Below are 20,741 nucleotides of genomic sequence, written 5' to 3'. Positions count from 1 at the left end.
GAAAAATGTCTGGTTTTGAAACAATAATAATGATGATGGGTAAATATTTGCACTCTTACAATTCCAAGTGTATTTTTGCCATTTCTCATAATTTTCACAGCAACCCTATAAAGGGGTAGGATAATATAGTAAATGAAACCATGCATCTTGGGTCAGGACAGGGTTTAAACCTTTCTCTTATTCTTTGCTTGGTGTCGTGCACTTGGGAAATTATTTAACCTTTCCGCATCTCATATTCCTTATCTGCAAACTGGATACCTACTATTATGATGATTAAAAGCATTAAAATACCAGAAACTCTCAGAAATTTTTCTAGCACATAATAAATGCTCAATAAATGTTAATTCTGATTAACCTCTTACAGACAGGTAGGATTTTTATGATGCATAAACTGAGGCATTGAAATACAGGTGTTTTAATAACTTAACTGAGGTCATACAAAGCATATCAGAGCTAAAATATAAGCCTTAGAAGATTGACCCCAAACAGATGTCTTTTTACCAGGGCTCATACAAAGAACCATGCTATTTCTTGTGGCAGGAGATGCCAGCTAATATATTTTCTTTAATTATATTAATTTTGTAAATGTGCAGATGGTGCCATTCAGTATTATTCTCTGAATGCACTAGAAATTGCAAAAATAATTCCTGGTCAAAAGTTAGCCTTGGGCAGAGTTGGCCTTAGTTGTAGGTGCTGGATAATTTCAGAAAAACGGTTTCTGTTCTTTTCTGAAGTTGTCAGATTCATTGCACAAGGTATATTGATTCAAGAGCCATGAAAAAGACTCCCCCAAACCATATGTGTAACATGGAGTCCTTCCTCTCTAACTGCATTGTAAGTATCTGCTTCTACTTCAATACCTGACCTCTCTTGTATCAATATCTTTTGCCATAAGGCTCAGTCCTGGACTTTTTCCTATTCCAATAGTTAATAAATTATCTCATACTATAATACTAAGGAAGACAAAGTGCTTGTTAATAACATTTATGATTATAAAAACTGTGATCGAAGAGGCTGAAGAATGGTTATTTTAGAGAAGAACAAATGTAATGTGTGCTTCAGTGTCCCAGTTCACTTGATTGGATGGAGGCCCCGCAGGGGATCAGTAAACAATGAACTAGTCTTCTAGGAGAAGCAGTTTGCTTTTGGCTGTTGTATGCTGTTTGTTCAGTGTGGCAATTTTGGGACAAAAGATTCAATCAAAATCAGGGGAAAAAGTTGTGGGAGAATCTTGAATTAAAAAAATTCAGAAGAAATGTTGGGATTACCAAGAAATGTTTTGTTGTTGTTGAGTCACTATTTAAGGTTGTTTTGAATTTCTTAACACAATAATACTTTTAATCAATGTAATTATGCATATGCTTTTATATCACAATGCTCAGGATGATTTTCAAATCATCGTATAATTAAACAAAGTACCTCAGTTCCTTCAAAGATAGGGAGTCACTTTGAGAACCACCAAGCATGTGGCCCTAGTCCAGACACCAGGTAGTTGAACAAGAAATAATTTTACAAGCAATTCAGGTTGAAGATGTATATGCATGCACTTGTCTGTTTGTATGAGATAAGATTAAGATATCTGATACTATCTTCGCATAACAAATAAAAATTAAAATCATCACTTTAGTTAGTGTCTGACTTAATTTTCTATTATATAGCTGCATTTCTAAATTAGGAAATTTAGGTTTTTCACAACCTTTTCATATTATAAAATATACTTTTCTCAACATATATCTGCATACATACATATGATCATTATTTCTTTAGGACAGGATCTCAGGATGGAATTGTTGGTTTAATAACATGTATCATTTAACCCATGTTTCCAGAGTACCTTACTCTAAATTTAGCTCACCCGTATTCCATCTAGCATTCAGTAAGAGTATCTTTTCCCCTAGAGCATCATCAGTCTTTTAAAATTTTGCCAGTTGGGGAAGCATAACATGCTATTTCCTTATTGTTTTAATTGCATTTCTTTGATTACTTGTGAAAATCAATATATTTTGTTAGGCTCATTGATTATTTTAATCATTTTTGTGAATTGCCTGCTTTTCTGCAAGAGTGTAGTCTTTGCATTCTTTAAAGAACATTTTTCTGTAAGAGTGCAGTCTACTTATTTTTACATTTTTCTGTAAGAGCACACACTTTTTGTGGTCTTTAAAGAATGTTTTAGCAGAAAAGAATAGTGCCTCACCCACATGTCCTCAGACTTTTTTTCTTTTCTCATTCCCAAGAACTGGCATGCGAATCTTTTTGCAGGGAAGACTGTATGTAGACTTCTTTGTTTGTGTGGTAGGAGGTTGGGTGTGTGTGGAGGTTGCTGGTGATATCTTTAACCAGAGATTGACTGTCAAGTGCAGGGATGCTCAGTTGTTGGGTAGGACAACTCTGAAGTGTGACTGGCACCATGTCCAGAGGCCACTGTATGAGTGAGCCAGTTACCTCCTTCAGGTATTTCTTGAGGTTTTACTCTTGCCTGGCTTCCTTTTCTCCCTTGTCCCTTTGCTTCACTTCTTTGCCATATTTTTTTCCCCAGGAATAGTTCCTAATAAGTCATATTCACACAAATTCTTATCTCAAGATCTGATATTGTGAAACACAACTAAAGACAAATGTTTTATTCATTGAAGGTATTTTCTCTGTCATCTGAAATATTTGGCAGTTTATTATTGTCATTTTCTCTTGGGAATGTTTATCTTCATCTAGTTTTTCATTTACATCCTTAGATTTACTACGCTAATGGTTTACTGAGGTTTTACATGAATGAGGTTTCAAGTTTTTAATCAAATTTGAGAAATTTTTGGCTGTTATTTCTTTAAGTATTTTTCTGGCTCCCTCTGTGACTTTATTACACACTTTTTTTTTTTTTTTTGAGAGATTTTTTTAGGTTTTTGCTACAGGGCGCATGCGCTTGCCAGGGAGGCAGAGAGACAAAAAGAGAGAAATCACTCCCCAGGAGGGATGGCCACGCCGTAATACCTTCTCCTCCATTCTCCTCTCGGGATCTTGGGCACTCACACAATCGTGCCCAGTGTGAGTTTTAAGTCACCGGGTCTGAGACTCGAACCGCTGTCGACTACGTGGGAGTTCAGTGAGATAGCCATTACGGTAACTGCTGGTCCCTTATTACACACTTTCAATTGCTTGATGTTGGCACACAGAACCTTAGCCCTGTGTTCATTTTCTTAAGTCATTTTTCCAACTTCTATAGCTTCAATTTAAAGAATTTTTGTTGCTCTGACTTTGAGTTCCTTGATCTTTTCTCTTGCAGTGTCTAATATGCTGCTAATTCTATCCAGGGATTTTTCATGTCAAACAGTGTATCTTCCATCTTTAAAAGTTCTATGTGTGGCATCAATATTATATTCTGTTTCTTTTCTCATCATATTAATGTTTTCCTCTGCAATTTTTAACTTGTGGAGTGTGTTTACAATAGTTGTTTTAACAGCCACATCTGTTAATTTTATCATCTCTGTAATTTTTGTGTCTGTTTATATTGACTGATTTCTTTCTGATAATGGATATTTCCCTATTTATCCGCATGACTCATAACATGCAGTATCACCAGCCTTTAAAAAATTTTTTTTAATTCTTCTTTTTTTTTTAAACATTCGATCTCTCTACATCAATTGACTATTAAATGAATTTGCCCAAGATGAAATACACCTCACACCAGTCCAATGGAGCCTACTGTATACATTATCAATAGGCAATAAATCATTTCTGTATCCCACAAATGTACCATCTCTCTATTTTTTCTCCTTGACTTCAATCCCTATAATCTTCCTTTCTCCCACCCTTCCTCTACACTGACTCCATAACTATTTTCACTGCTTTTATGTACTCCAATCTTTTCATCTCTACCATAGAGTGTGGACAATTGGCATATATTAAGTGGAGAAATACAATATCTCTCTTTCAGTCCCTGGCTTGCTCCATTCATGAATAACTTTTATATATTCGACCACTTTCGATCAAATGCCAGGGTCTTGTTGTTTCTTATGACTGAATAGTATACCATAGCATATATGTACCACACTTTCTTTTTTTGGGGGGAGGGAGAGGTTTTTGCTATAGGGCACGTCAGCTCACCAGAAAGACAGAGAGAGATAGAGAGAGAGAAAGCAAGAAATCACTCTCAGGAAGGATGGCCATGCCACAATCCTTTCTCCTCCATTCTCCTCTCAAAATCTTGGGCACACACACACACACACCCAGTGTGAGTTTAAGCCACCAGGTCCAGGACTCGAATGATGGTTGACTACATGGGAGTCCAGCGATATACCATTATACCATCTACTGGTCCCCGTGCCACACTTTTTCAATCTATTCATCTGTTTGCAGACATTTGGGTTGGTTCCATGTCTTAGCAATCGTGAATAATGCTGCAATAAACATTGATGTGCAAGTACTTTTATGATTGAGTGTTCTCCTATCTTTTGGGTAGATACCCAGGATTGTGGTTGCTGTATCAAATGATAGTTCTATTTGTTGATATTTGAGGAACCTCCATATTGTTTTCCACAGTGGCTGAACCAATTTACATTCCCACCAACAGTGTAGCAGAACTCCCCTTTCACAACTTCTCCAACACTTACCACTTTTTGTATTTTTAATCTTCACTATTCTGACAGGGGTTAGGTGGTATCTCTTGGTGGTTTTAATCTGTATCTCCTTTATGATGAGGTATCTTGAGTATTTCCTCATATGATTTCTGGCTGTTCATATGTCTTCATTGGAGAGTTTTTTGTTCAGCTTGTTTTCCAATCTTTTAATTGGGTTCATAAATTTTTTGGGGGGGGTAGACAACTTGAGTTCCCTGTTTTTTCTGGTTATTAGTTCCTTATCTGAGAGATATTTTACAAAATATTCTCCTCTTCTGAAGGTTGTCTATTCACACTAATTACTCTGTCCTTGGCTGTGCAGAAACTTCTTAATTTGATGTAATCCCACTTGTCTATTTTGAGATTTATTGCCTGTGTGTTGAGAGTTCTATTTAAGAAATCTTTGCCTACTTCAGTGTCTCCCAGAGTTTCCCCAGTATTTTCTACCAGTAGTTTTATAGTTTGATCTCTTTGATCCATTTTGAGTTTATTTTTGTTAATGGTGAAAGATGGGGATTCAGTTTCATCTTTCTGCAGAGGGATATCCAGTGTTTCCAGCACCATTTACTAAAGAGGTTGTCCTTTTTCACTGGATTGACTGGTATCCTTTGTCAAAAATCAGCTGGCTATATGTTTTGAGATTTATTTCTGGGGTCTCTATTCTATTCCATTGGTTCACCTGTCTTTTTTTCTTTGCGCCAAAACCATGCTGTTTTGATTATCACAGATTTATAGTGTATTTTGGGATCAGGGGGATGAGATGCCACTCACTCCACTCTATTTGTGCAGGATTGCTTTGGCAATATGAGGTCTTTTATGATTTCAGACTAATTCTATGATTGTCTTTTCTAGATCTGTGAAGAATGCCTCTGATTATTTGATTGGCATTGCATTAAATATGTAGATTAATTTGGGTATAATTGCTATTTTGATTATATTAATTCTTCCAATCCAGTAACACATGATGTTCTAGTCATTTATGCCATTTTCAATATCTTTTTAGAGATTTTCATAGTTTTCTTTGTAAAGGTTTTGACTTCCTTAGTTAAGTTTATTCCTAGATTTATTTCTAAGTTTATTCCTATATCTTATACATTTTGTAGCTATGATAAAAGGCATTCTTTTCTTCAATTCTACCTCGTTCATATATAAAAATGCTATAGATTTTTGGATGTTGATTTTGTATCCTGCCACTTTACTGTATTCATTTCTTTTTTTTTTTTTTTTTTTTTTTTTTGTGGAAACCTTTGGGTCTTCTACATATACCTTTATGCCATCTGCAAATAAAGATATTTTCCAGTCTTCTTTGCCTATTTGAATGCCTTTTGTATCACTCCATTTTCTGATTGCTTTTGCTAAGACTTCCAGCACTATATTGAAAAGGAGTGGAGAAAGTGGGTGGCCTTATCTAGTATAAGTTTTTAGTGGAAAAGCTTTTAGCTTTTCCCCATTTAGTATAATGTTAGCTATAGGTTTTTCATACATGGCTTTTATTGTGTTGAGAAATGACCCTTCTGTACTAATCTTGCTAAGATTCTTAATCACGAAGAGATGTTGTGTTTTATCAAATGCTCTCTCTGCATTGCTTGAAATGATCATATGCTTTTTATCTTTCTTTCTGTTACTATGGCATATCATGTTTATGGTCTTGAGTATGTTGACTCACCCTTGCATCTCTGGAATAAAGCCTGCCTGGTCATGATGAATAATCTTTGTTATATGTTGCTGGATATGATTTGCAAGTATATTGCTGAGAATTTTTGTATCTATATTCATCAGAGATATTGGTTTGTAGTTTTCTTTTATTTATGTCTTTATCTGTTTGGGGAATGAAGAAGATATATGTTTCATAAAATAAATTTGGGAGGTTTGCAGTATCACCATTCTTTGGATTCCAGACATTTTGAGCTTGGATAAAATGACATATTTTGTGAATTTTATTTTATTGGTTGTTGAATTTTATTGCATTCCTTCATAATCATGTGTTTATCCTTGTGCCCATAAAAGTTATATGAACACAGTAGGGTCTGTTTGAGGATTACTTTTGTGCCTTTATAGGGAAGATCTGGAGTAGCCCCTAGTCTAGGGCTATCTTGGCCCTATGATGAAGGTAATACTCTCTGGGCATTCTATCCAGTGCCCAATATTATCATTATAGTAGGTAAGAGCAAAAGCATTATTGTTTGCAATCTCTTTATAGTGTTCTGACTACTCCTTTCTGATGTTTCTATTTTTGGTTTCAGATAGCTGCTTTTATACACATACAGGATAGTGCTCTCCCAAGGTCTTGGAGTAACCTTTCTGCAGATTTGCAGAGCTTTCTCTCTCTGTACAGTCTCCTCTCTGCTACTTGCTCTGTGTATTGTAGCTGTCTTTGACTTTCCAAACACTACCCTTGGTCTTGTCTATACAGTGAGTTGAATGAAATCTATGTGGGATCTTCCTATTTGCACTGAGGGCTGGAAACTCTCTGGGCAGTAAGCTATGTGATCAAAGGGTCACCTTGTTTTCCTTTTTCTCAGAACCACGATCTTGTAGCTCCCTGTAGACTACAGTGTGAAATTGTTTTTTCATAATTCTGTCATGTATAATTGTTCAATGTAATAGGTGAAATGTGGTCTATATTACTCTATCTTTGCTGGAATTGGTAATCTTTTGGATGATGCCAGTTGACATCCCTTTCTTCCTTAGTTCTTCATCGTCATTTTGACTGCTGACAGGATAAGTGAATGAGGAGTTAGTCCAAGTTTGCTGAAAAAAATAGGTGAAAGTAAGAAATAAAGGTGTTTTGAACAGCGATGAGAGAGGGAGTTCTCTGTTCATAACTGTTCTTGAAATCATCTCTGTGCCTCTTTCCATTTCTATGTTCCATTAGCCCACCAGCTGTGCTTATTAGAGATCTCCAGGTAGTAGTCATCAACCTTGGGAGAAGTAAGGACTGCCATATCCCTAAGGATTTCTTTAAGAGATGGGTGAATCTCAGCAATAGCCACTTGTGCCATTCTCTTAGCATTCAGCTAACGAGAATTTTTGTTCTACTCCAAACACTTCATTTTCTGCCTCTCTTCACAGGTAAGAGAAGTTACACATTGAAGAACTGGCTAATGATTCAGTTCCACATCACTGAACTACCTCAGAGGAAACTTAAAATGCTGCAAAGTCATGATTACTTATCCAAAGAGTATATGGGGTTCTACAAATACATTTTTAGTGCCTGGATGAATCTGTTGATACAATCATTACCTTAATCTCGTTCTTCGTCTCAGTATAAAATCTGCTGGAATATTATGTATTACATATACGGCTATCCTGTATGGAAATTTTAATGAATAATAGTATGGCTTTTAGGACTGACCCACTGGAAGAAAAAAAAAACAGGCATAGGATAGTATTTTTCATCTAAATTAAAAAAATATTTTATTTTCAAGCAAATTACATATACAGAGAAAAGTGCAAAGTATATATGCATAGTACTAGTATTGAAACAAACATGTAAAGATTGTTATGGAAATTGTCTATTGTATTTTCCTTGTGTGCCTCATTTGTTTAGCGCAAAAAAAATTCTTTTTAAAAATCATCCTGAGTAAGTCTAAATAACTACTATAATTGAAAATGTACTTAAATCTTTGTCATGAGATTTTTTTTAAATCTATTGTAAATTGTATCATTCCTAATTACACAGAACCTTGTGTGTGGGTAGTTTTAAATAAGTTTTATGCTTCTTAAAACTTATAAATACAATAATAGAAAGAGAACATTTATGTTTCCATAGCCTATGTCAAGAAATATAACACTGCCACACCCAGAATATCTTCTCTGCATTCCTTCTTAATAATAACTCTCTCTTTTCCCTCCAAGGCAGTGACTAGTCTGAACTGCATGATGATCATTTTAGCACTTTAAAAAATATTTTATTACAGGGGCTAGCAGGTAGTGTGGTGATTAAGGTGCTGAACTCCTACATGGCTGACCATAGTTTCAGCCCTGGACCTGGCGACTTGAAAATCATGCCAGACATGTGTGTGTGTGTGTGTGTGTGTGTGCCCCCAAAATCCTAAGAGGAAAATGAAGGAGAAGGGATTGTAGGATGCCCACCCCCCAGGAGGTGATTTCTCACTTTTCCTCTCTCTGTCTTTATCTTTCTCTGTATCTCTTCAGTGAGACACAAGCCTATGAAAAAAAATCTAAAAAAAATTTATTGTAATAAATATATATTCATGCCTGAACAACATAGTATAGATTGGTGTATATTTATGAATTGTACTAAATTAAATCATATAATTAGAAGTCTCTTGTCATTCTCTTTTTCTTAGCATTATATTTATGAGATTCACCTATATTATATATAGTCACTGTTTATCCTTTAGAGTAATCTCTAATACTCTACTGTAGGGTGCCATCATTATTTATCTACTCTACACTGCTAGTGTATATTTAGGTGTTTTCAATTTGAGTTTTCTAAGACAATGCTATGATGAACGTTTTTGACTGGTATCTAAAAATATCTTCTCTAGATTAGATACTTAGAAATCTGTGAGCTTGTACTATTAGCTCATTGTTCTTGTTTTAATTTGTATTTCCATGGCAACCAGTGAGGCCATGCTCCTTTTTTATGTGGTTATTGGCCATTCGGGGCTTCTCCTCTTTTTTTTTAATACTCGTTTATTTATTTTAACTGTTTTTATATTTGAACAGAGAGAGACAGAGAGAGACAGAGATGCTAATAGAGAGAGAGAAAGAGAGAAAGAGAGAGAGAGAGAGGGAGGAAAAGAAAATGAGAAAGTGAGCCACCAGGACTTGAACTGCAGTCACCCATGTGGGAGTCCAGAGCCTTAAAAACCATGCCACCTGCTGGCCCCATGGCTTCTCCTTTTTAATGAGCTTTTGAGTCTTTTGTCTATTTTATTATTTATTAAAAATTGTTATAATTGACACAGGAGGTATACACTCATCAAAGAAAAACAGAGAGCGAGGGAGAAGAGGAAAGCACCTTCCATAAGAGATGGCCACACCTAAATCCCTACTTCATTTCTCTATGCTGTTGACATTTTTGGAATGCACACATACAGGCCTGGTATGCCTTTCACCAGGACCAGGATTCAAACCAAAAATAGTAGTGAATTTAATTTCCTACCATTTTATTTAGAATCTTTGGATCTAAGTTCATGAAGAAGATTGCCCTGTCATTTTCATTTTTGTACTGTTTATTTTTTCTGTTATCACAGTAATGTTAGCCTTGTTAAATGGGTTGAAAAGATTTTTTGTTTTTCTCCTCTATTTGTTAGGTAGGATTGAAATTTTGCTTTTTGAGTTGTTACTAGAAATTGACAGAGAAGCCATCTTGGATGGTGTTTTCTTTGTGGAAAGATTTTTGAGTATGGATTCAATTTATTTACTAGTTATGTAATTATTGATGTTTTCTATTTTATTTTTATTTTTGCTATAGGGCACTAACCCAGAAAAACAGAGAGAGAGAAATTGAGAAATCACCCTCTGGAGTGATGACCATGCCTCAATCCCTTCTCCTTCATTCTCCTCTTGGGATTTTGGGCAAACATGCACATATGCATGATTTTCAAGCCACCAAATCCAGGACTTGAACAGCTCAGCCAGCCATGTGGGAGCCAGCAGCTCCAACCTCCACACCACTTGCCTGCTGGCCTGATGTTTTTATATCTATTTTGGTGTATTTTCAGCTAATGTCATACAAAATACCATAGACTGGATGACTTAAAAAACAGAAATTTATTTCTAACAGTTCTTGAGTTTGGAAATACAAGATCAAGGTGCCAACATGTGGCTTTAACTCCTCTTGGCTTGAAGAAGGCTGCCTTCTCTCTGTGTGGACCTTCAGGAAGGTACATGCACATTAAAACAAGTATGCTGTCCTTAGGAATAAATTTTTATCCGTATGATGTGGTTTTTATCTCTAAAAAAATGTTGAATGCATATATATATATTTTTAAATTTGCTAAAGAGCACATGTACTTTCCAGAAAGAACAGAAGAAAAGAACAGTGAGAAAACATCCACCCATGGGGAGTGCTCATGCTTCTTCTCCTGCATTTCTACTTTCATGATTTTGGGCATGCATGTACACGGTCTGATTATGTTTTTCAGGTTGCTGAGTCTGGGACTCAAACAGCATACTCGTCTTTGTGGGAGCTCTGCGCCTTAACCACCATGTCCCTCAGTGGCCTGTTAATGTCTACTTTTTGCTAGTATTAATCCAGCTACACCAGCTTTTGTTTTTCAGTTGTGTTTGCATCATTTTATAACTGTTTCTATGTTTGTACTTTCAAATTTTGTAGGTTTTATGTTTTTGTTCTCTTTCTCTCTCTGTGTGTGTGTGTTAAAAAGAGAATATAGTTAAATTGTGTGGGTTTATGTATTTCCACTATGAGCATCAGGGCTTTTACCTGGAGCATTTAATATACTTTTTTTTCCAGGATTTTTGCAGAGGGCATGCATGCATATACATGTGAGAGAAAGATAAAGCTCCCCCACTGCCTGCCATGGGACAAAGTAACATTGCTATTTCTTTGTCCTCTATTTCTTCATTGTGTCAGTATTTGGGGTGTGTATGCACATGTGCCTAGTATTTTCAAGTTGTCAAGGTTAGAATGTGAACTGTGGCTAACCATGTGAGATCTGGCTTTCTGTACATTGATTTGAGGACTGTATTGTGATGCCAGCCCTCTGTTTATTTTGTCTATAATTGTATTTATGTATTGGAATTTAAATACAACTTTTAATTTTATGTTTTCTATTTGTCCATTTGTTGAGTGTTTCATTTTTTTCTTCCATTGTTTTGACCTGATTTTGCCTGTCTAATTCTTGTTGTAATCTGTTTTAAATTCATACACTCTGCTTATCTCCTTAAATGTAACCATCCTAGATAGGCTAGCAGAGGTATGGAGGTCAAGGCTGCTGGATTCCTCAAGACCAACTCTGCAGTTTGAGTCCTGGACACACTGACTTGAAAATCATGCTCAGCGGGACCGTCAGGTGACATGGTGATTGAGATGCTAGACTCCCATATGGTTAACTGTGGTTTAGGTCCCAGACCCAGTGACTTGAAGGTCACACCAAGTGAGTGTGTGTGTGTGTATGTGTGTGTATGTTTGTGCATTGTCAAAATCCCAGGAAGGGAATGGAGAAGAGATTGTGTGTGGTGTGGCCATCCTCCCTGGAGGAGTGATTCCTTACTTTCCCTCTTACTGTTTCTCTCAATCTCTCAGATGAGTGGATGCTCCTTATAGCAAAAACAAAACCAAAACCAAAAACAAGATCAACAACAACAAAAAACAAGACAAAACAAAAACAAAAAAAAGGAAGGAAATAATTCTGGGTGCTTGTGCCTATGTGCCTAAAATCTTGAGAGAAGAAAATGGAGGAGAAGGGATTGTGGCACGGCCATCCTCCCAGGGGTTGATTTCTCATTTTCCCTCTCTGTCTCTGTCTCTCTCTGGTGAGGCCACTTACCCTAAAATTTAAAATTAAAAAAAATTTTAATTATTCTAGAAATTAAAATATGCACTCTTAACTTCTGAATGTCTACATTTAATTGTAGATAAAACAGCTTTGATAAGTTTGATTCCATTTACCTCTTTCTGACTTATATATTACTATTGTGTATTTAAATTCTTTCATCTATAGAAGACATTATTTTGTTTTTCAGCCAATATTTTCTTTATTTCTTTCCTTCACTTCCTAAATAAATGAGGACTCCAGAAGTTCATGGAAAAATGGAATTAAAGTGTTACTTTATATTGGTGCAAAAATTTTGAAAATTCATACATACTTTTTTTATAATATGCATTTTCTATGAACCTTTTGAAGACCCTTAATGTCCTCATGTTACAATTTTTTTGTTTTTAATTCTTGCTTAAAGTTTGCCTCTAAGCTTGTTTTCCGTTTCTTTGGACTATACATGTTGAAATTTCCTTTACTTGATGTGTGCTAGTACTTTTTCCTAATTTCAGGCAAATAACTCTTATTTACTTGTTTGACTTGCCTTTATTTTTCTTTCACCTGTAAAAGATATTTTCAGTATGTAGAGAATTCTGGGTTCCAGAAAATAGCAATCCATTCTCAGGACTAATTGTTGCTACAAAGTTAGCCATCAAGTAAGCACACACTGGAAGGTAATCTTTATTCTTTGAACTCTTTCAAGACTTTTTAAAAAAAAAAATCCTGGAGGCAAGCAGGTGGCCTAGGAGTTAAGGCACTGGACATCCACATGGTCAACTGCGGTTCAAGTCCTAGAACAAGAGTCTTGAAAACCACTCTAAGTATGTGTGCTTGTGTGCCCAAAATACTGAGAATAATTTGCAGCATGGCCATGTCTCCAGGGGATGATTTCTCACTTTCTATCTCTTTAGTAAGAATACACACCCTACAGCAAAAATTTCTCAAAAAATTTCTCATTTAGATTTAATTATTGTACATCTTTATGGTGTACTATATGCAGTGTGTGATACCTTTATAGTTTCACTGTGATGTGTATAGATGTGAATGCATTTATCTTGCCTGGAATTTCTGGGTTTTCTAGATCTCCATTGTCATTATTTTTGTTAGGAATATTCATTCATCCTTTCTTTCCAATAATGCCCTTGTTACATTCTCTTCTGACTTTCAGGGTCTTTTGAAATGATATGACTTGGAGACAAAAATATTGTAATTAGAATGTAAGTAATGTAGTCATTATTAACTAGTAATAAAGCTATTATTTATTGAGTTTTGTGTCATATAATACACAAAAATATTTTGAATTTGGGCATTAGTTTTCTATTCTGCAAAACAAATTGCTCCTAAATTTAGCAGCTTGAAAACAGGAAGTGTGTGTTATCTCACACAATTTCTTAGAGTTTTGGAGTCCAAGCATGGCCTAAATGGGTGGTTTTAAAACACAGGGTTTTGGATTAGTTAATCTTTAAAAGTTGCTTTCAGCTTTAAGATACATGGTTTTTCAAGGAGGCTTTTTTACAGTCTTTAGAGTGTATGGAGCAGAAATAACATTCTCCCGAAAGTGACTTCTGAGGCGCTCTGACAGACAGAAAGTGAGCAGACACTATTATGATAGGAATGAACAAGAGGGACTTGTTTTTCATTCCCAAACAATGCCCTTCAGTGATGCAAGGACCCGTATTAGAAATGGATTGGTCTTGGTTAAGTCATTTAAACTCTTTGAGCGTTGATTCCTATCTATGTAACAGAGATATGATAGTGACTTTATATATAAATTTCATGGTGCAGTGACTGGTACATAATAATCACGTAATAAATGCCCATTATTATTGCAGTTATTCCTGTCTAGATTAGGTTATAGGTACATTTCTCTCTGAGTATAGGCCGCTCATGGGACTAAAGAACTGAATGATTCAAACCCAGTAAAGATTGTAGATGATGTCTTTGTGGAGGGGATATAGTCATGATAATGAGCCCAAATGACATAGACCTATCACTCCAAAGCCACTGGACTTGGAAATGACAGGAGAGGGTACTTACACTGTTAGTATCTGAATACATCAGAGAACTTTAAACAGATTTTCTAGCTTATGCTTCCCAAGCATACAAGAAGCTAAGTAAGTGCACAGGGAAGCCATGTATCTGAGCAATCATTAGAGGTTTGTCTGCCTTGCTTTGCTTTTGATAGCTACCAGTGAAATCAAGGAAGTCAATGGGATTTTACAAGTTAAAAAAAAAGGGATAAATACATGAAAAAGTTTGAAAGTAGTAATTCATATGTACCTAGTGTTTTTAATGACCATTGGATCATGATAGGTAGAAAACAACTCCTGTTTACTTCTTTAAGACACCCTTACTGTGCGACTTAAGGGCCACATAGTGTGAGCCATTTATTGAAGGCAGATGGGAACCACAGGCCCCTTTGTGCGAGGGAGGCTCTTAAACCTGAGAAGGACTGAGTTTTGCTTGGAGATCAATTAGGCAAAGTTGAAAATTCACTTGAGAGAACATATGGGATCTCTGAACCATATCCAAATAGCCAAACTTAGAGTTAAAGATTCTTACTACCATCTTTCCCATCTTCTTTGTCTGAATTTGATCTTGTTTTCCTCCTGAGAGCATCAGTTGTCATCTTAGGTTACAATTTCTGATACAATTTTTAAAATTTGCTTTGCATGTATAAACTACTTCTCTATGTAGACTGCAAAGTCTGTGAAGAACGGTTGGAGGGATTGTTTTATGCATTTCTAGAGATTTCCAAATGTTTATTTAAAAAAGACTAAAGAAAATGAGTTTCCAACCACCTGTGTAGAGGACAGTCTGCATTTTTCATTTAGTAAAACTGGGTCATTTTTGAGCGTTTAAGGCAATATTGAAGGTCTCTAAAGATTGCAAATTCAGAATTAACATTTCTATTTTGTCCCAATTCAGCCATATAAGATTCCCTGAGTTGCCCACCAGGTATAATGAGATCTTATGTGAAACTGTGGGAGTTGAGCAAAAGAAGTTAACTCGGAAAGTTCTTGACTCTCTGAGTTCAACTCTAAATAGCAATACTGTAGTGAATATTTTCCAAACTGCCAGTGATGAACATTTTCAAAAGCCTATCTATTTTTTTTCTAAATATGCTAGTTTAAAGATGCAATTTGAACATAAGCCACATGCTTTAGTGAAGTCTGGTAGATAACTTTTTGTATGTGAAATATTTTTGTAAAGGCAGAAGAAATGGTAGGAAGAGGGAAATGAGCTTTCTAGTCAGGCATGTTCAAAAGACTCTAATTCTACTGTCTTGGTGATTTATTTTCTTTAATGTACACTTCCTTTGAAAAAGGATGCTTGTTTTAGAATGAAAAGGAAAATTCATTCTCAATGTGAGAGTTCTTTGACGACCTCTTTATCTATTGACCTGGGATCTTTATTTCACTTTCCCCTTCAGAGATAAATTATCTTTAACTGCTATGACATTAAAAAAGCCATATTGAGTCACCTTGATTAAAGAGGAATGATTGGGTCAAATTTTGCCTCTAGGTTCCTCAGCATATTTTAGGAACTGATTTGCTACTGGATTTGTATCTTCTGTTGACTCCTTAGGTGACACAATTTATTATGCCCATAAATGGAAGACTGGGGGCACTTCAAGCTAGTTAGGCAGCCCACAGTGATTTCATTGCAATGGCAGTCCTTGATAGAACAATGAAGAAAGTAATTATGATCTACAAAGAAGACAGATAATTACTATACTGATGAGTATCAAGACACAGGACCCTTCAGGGTCATAAAGTGCACTGATAGAGTGCTTAGGGCTTTTCGTATTTGCCTTCTCCGGGTAAAATGTACCCTTGACCAGGTAACAACTATCAAGTCTGTGTTTTATGATTCTGTATGAAGTTTAAAGATAAAGATACTAACAGTGGATAGGAAATTGGATTGGACACTGGAAAGAGTCATTTGTAATGGGTATGAGAGACTCTAAGAAACAACTCTATTGGCAAAATAAACACACAGGTAGAGGCCTGGATTTCTGTTTCCAAAAATCTCTAGCTATCGATCAGTGCGATAGCTGTAAATTTCTTGGCTGATTACAATCAGCAAGGTTTCTCCCAAAGGACAATAATGGCCTCAATTGAAAAGTCTATAAGCAAGTTGGTTTGGACATTTAAACATGGCTGTTAGCTATGCATATAATGAATTTATGTCTTGCAACAACCAGACTGAGTGAAACATTGCCCTTGCTTTTGCTAATTTTCTATTATCTGATGCCCAGCCCCAACCACAAACATGTAGCTTGAAGTTTGGTTATCTTTATTTTATTTATTTACTTATTTTTTACTATCTTACAAAACAAATTAATTTTACAGTTTTTGTTTTCAGTGCACTTCCGTCTAGCTTGTCTTAAAGTAAGGACAGTGTTATTTAAGATTTCCTTCTGTCATGTGAGACTAATTGGCCTAATTCGTTATGTAAAAAAACTATATGGGCTATGAGACAAATGAGGTAATGTATTTTGAACACTGGTGTAATTGCTAATGAGATCTAATGTGAGTAAACTGCCTGTAACTTAAGTGTTTCAGCATGATGGATATGTTGCACTTTACTAAGGAAAGAGCTGAAATAAGTTATAGCATCAGTTAGCAGTATACTTACAGATAAAAATAGAGAGCAGTGGATAATATAATTTAAATTAAAGATTTCACTTTAAGGTTAATTTTTTTGATGTGTGGTGTTTTCCAACAAGTTGGACTTAAATAAAATGTTAGCTCATAACCAGTTGTTGCTTTTAATGGCTTTTGGGCCAATGTAGCAGTACATTCATTTTAAGTATAGCATTTCCAAAGGGACTGATGTTATAGCAGCGCCAAGGCCCAGAGAAACCTGTGGTGTTTATCAGTCATAATTGGAAAGATTTACACCCCATTGTGCAGCGACAAAACCGGGAATATAATTTATAAACAATGCATAGTCCATGTACTTAAAGGGACAGAGAAATAGATGGCAAGAGTTTATTTGGTCATAGTTTTGCCCACAGTTAGGTAACACTGATGTGTATGCATGTATGGATTAACAACAGACACTAGGGAGAGGCAAGAGGTATTTTCCCCATATGTCAAAAATGAACGAAGAAATTCAACCAAATAGACAATGCATAAATTCGATGAAAGTTTAGCAATCTCTGGTAACGGTCAGGAAAATATTCAGCATTTATCTATATTACCAGGAATTAACTGGTGTCTTAAATATAACGGCAGGGACCCAGAGATGTGATACTCAAAGATTAGGTGGACCAACCACAGTGGGTATTCAGTCACAAACATTGGACTATTTAGAGTTAATTAAATGTTTCTAGGTTCTAACTCAGGATACTGGCAAGAACTGGGTAGAATTCAAACCATAAAAATCACCTGAAAAACAGGTTTATTTGATTGGGACCTTGGGCTAGAAATGGAAGTCAAAAGATTTTCCTTTGATCTCTGAGACTTGGTTTTGGAACTCAAGCATAAAGTCCCATCATCAGAATGAATTCTATGATGAAGGAGAAAAAAATATCAACCTACATTTGGGAGTCAGTTTGGGAAGCCAATGGTGAGCATCTGGCTAAAACCTTCATCAAGACAATTCAGAACAAACCTCTAAAATGTAAATTCTATCGCTCAGAGAAGGCACCTTAGCTGCCTTTTCTTTGCTGCTTCTCCATTACTTAGAAAATAGTTTGGTACATAGTGGGGAATTATTGTATGTTTTTAAGGGAACAAAAGTGGAATACAGAGTTATAACATGCATCAAAACATAGTTTAGGCTCCCCCTCCCCCACAACAGGTTTGTTGCCAGAACACAGGTATTGTGAAAACCACTACTAAATCAAAGCCAAAATGGGAAAGAAGATTCACATCATCGTTGTCATTAGACACAAAGATTCTGGCAAGCCCACCACTGCTGGGATAGGATCAACAAAAGAATCATTGAAAAATTCGAGAAGGAGGCTACTGATATGGGAAAGGGCTCCTTCAAGTATGCCTGGGTCTTAGATAAACTGAAAGCTGAACTTGAGTGTGGTATTACCATTGATAACTCCCTGTGGAAATTTGAGACCAGCAAATATTATGTGAATGTCATCGATGCCCCAGGACACAGAGACTTTATAAGAAACATAATTACAGGAACATCTCAGGCTGACTATGATGTTGCTGCTGGTAGTGGTGAATTTGAAGCTGGTATCTCCAAGAAGGGACAGACCCATCTGCATGCCCTTCTGGCTTATACGCTGGTTGTAAAACAACTAATTGTTGTTGTTAACAAAATGGGTTCTACTGAGCCACCTTATAGTCAGAAGAGATATGAGAAAACTGTTAAGGAAGTCAACACCTACATTATGAAAATTGGCTACAATCCCGACACAGTAGCATTTGTGCCAATTTCTGTTTGGAATGGTGACAACATGTTGGAGCCAAGTGCTAACATGTCATGGTTCAAGGAATGGAAAGTCACCTGTAAAGATGGCAATGCCAGTGGAACTACACGGCTTGAAGCTCTGATTGCATCCTACCACCAACTTGTCCAACTGACAAGCCCTTCCAGGATGTGTACAAAATTGGTGGTATTGGCACTGTCCCTGTAGGCTGAGTGAAGACTGATGTGCTCAAACCTGAAATGGTGGTCACCTTTGCACCAGTAAATGTGAAAATTGAAGTAAAGTCTGTTGAAATGCACCATGAAGCTCTGAGTGAAACTCTTCCTGGGGACAACGTGGGCTTCAATGTCAACAATGTGTCTGTTAAAGATGTTCAATGTAGCAATGTTGCTGGTGACAGCAAACCCACCAATGGAAGCAGCTGGCTACACTGCTCAGGTCATTATCCTGAACCATTCAGGCCACATCAGTGCTGGCTATGCCCCTGTACTGGATTGTCACACAGCTCACATTGCTTGCAAGTTTTCTCAGCTGAAGGAAAAGGTTGACCGCCAGTCTGATAAAAAGCTGGAAGGTGGCCCTAAATTCTTAAATTTATTGATGCTGCCATTGTTGATATGGTTCCTGGCAGCCTATGTGTCTTGAGAGCTTCTCTGACTATCCTCCTCTGGGTCATTTTGCTGTTCGTGATATGAGACGGACAGTTGCTATGGGTGTCATCAAAGCCATGGACAAGAAGACTGCTGGAACTGGCAAGGTCACCAAGTCTTCCCAGAAAGCTCAGAAAACTAAATAAATATCCCTTGTTCCTGCCACCACAGTCTTAATCAGTGGTGGAAGAACAGCCTCAGAACTGTTTGTCTCAATTGGCCTTTAAGTTTAATAGTAAAAGATTGGTTAATGATAACAATGCAATGTAAAATATTCAGAAGGAAAGGAAAATGTTTTGTGGATCATTTTGGTTTGTTTGTGTGTGTGTGTGACAGTTTTAAGTTATTCATTTTTAAAATCAGTACTTTTTAATGGAAACAACTTGACCAAGTATGTCCCCACTTAATATATACTGAATGTCCGCACTCTAAAACTGAAACTGACGGGCTAAAGGATGTACAAACACAAGAGGTGGATGTGAATGCCAGATGTGGTGTGTGTGGAGGAGTGGGGCCTGGGGAAGAACATTTGGAGGAAGGATATGGAGACAGCATTGTTGAGACAGGGAGGTAGTGTTGTTATATTTTTATCAACTTGACCGGGGAGAAATGTTCTTATATTGAAATGATCACCTTGTAAGCTAAATAATGTGATTGAATGTATTAAAAAATGTAAAATAAATAAATAAAAAAAGAAAATAAATAATTTAAAAAAGTAAAATATAATTGATAATGTACAATAAAATACTGTAAAATATTCAAGATTCATGACAAAATGAAGATATCATAAATAAAATTTCTATGTATATTCTAAAAAAAATTAACGCTAAATCTGTGTCTTCTTTTGGTCAACAATGAGACTTAGTAGAAAAATATTGAGGCAAAAAGTCGAGTTTAATTGTTCTTGTATTAAGAACCCATTGGAACTTAAAAGCATATGCTAATTTAGTTTTTTCCCCCTGCTTTGGGAGTTAGGGTCATTTATTCCTCACCTCGTTCTAAGAAGGCAGAATCTTAACAGAAAAGCAGAATATCTATTTACATATTTCTTTTAGAAGGCAGATTCTTGTAATGGCCATGTGTTGTATATGAAATTTTGTAGCTTTCAATATTAGGTAAATTTGTTTGAATGATCTCAAAAAAAGTGGTTTAGTTAGAGCAACTTAGGTATATTTTACTTTAGTCAAGATTGACTCAGGGTTAGGGAAAATCCTGCTGTTCTAAAAGGAAAACCAGAGGGTACAGGGAGTAGTTGGAGATATATACAAATATCCCATTCTCTAGAATATATTCAGTTTCAGAGGAGAGAGAGGAAGAGGGAGAGGGAGAGGCAGAGGGAGAGGGAGAGAGAGACTGGCTGGCTCAGGCAAGGATAGAGCTTTTTCCTTTCACACCTCAACAGCTCTACCTCTAGGGTCATTGCCATACCTGGAACTAATATAGACACCATTTCTTTAGTATTTTAATATTAAATTAAGGTACATTTTCATCTAAATCATATGGAAAAGCATTCTCATATTCCAGCAAGAATTATGCATAATCTGAACCAAATTGGTTATAAACCAGCTACTGTATACTCACCTAACCTGTCTTGCCTTTTTTTGAGATCAGT

At 36.2% G+C, this 20,741-nt stretch overlaps 1 pseudogene; it reads left to right on the top strand.

The window, feature by feature from the left end:
• Window positions 1-17,940: 17,940 nt before the first annotated feature.
• LOC102476093 (elongation factor 1-alpha 1 pseudogene) lies at window positions 17,941-19,275 on the top strand (annotated as a pseudogene).
• The last annotated feature ends 1,466 nt before the right edge of the window (window positions 19,276-20,741 follow it).

Source organism: Tupaia chinensis, unplaced genomic scaffold, assembly GCF_000334495.1.
Source record: "Tupaia chinensis unplaced genomic scaffold, TupChi_1.0 Scaffold000478_3, whole genome shotgun sequence".
NCBI lineage: Eukaryota > Metazoa > Chordata > Mammalia > Scandentia > Tupaiidae > Tupaia > Tupaia belangeri.
Note: the sequence above shows the minus strand (reverse complement) of the source record. Positions and strands in the feature narration are given on the sequence as shown.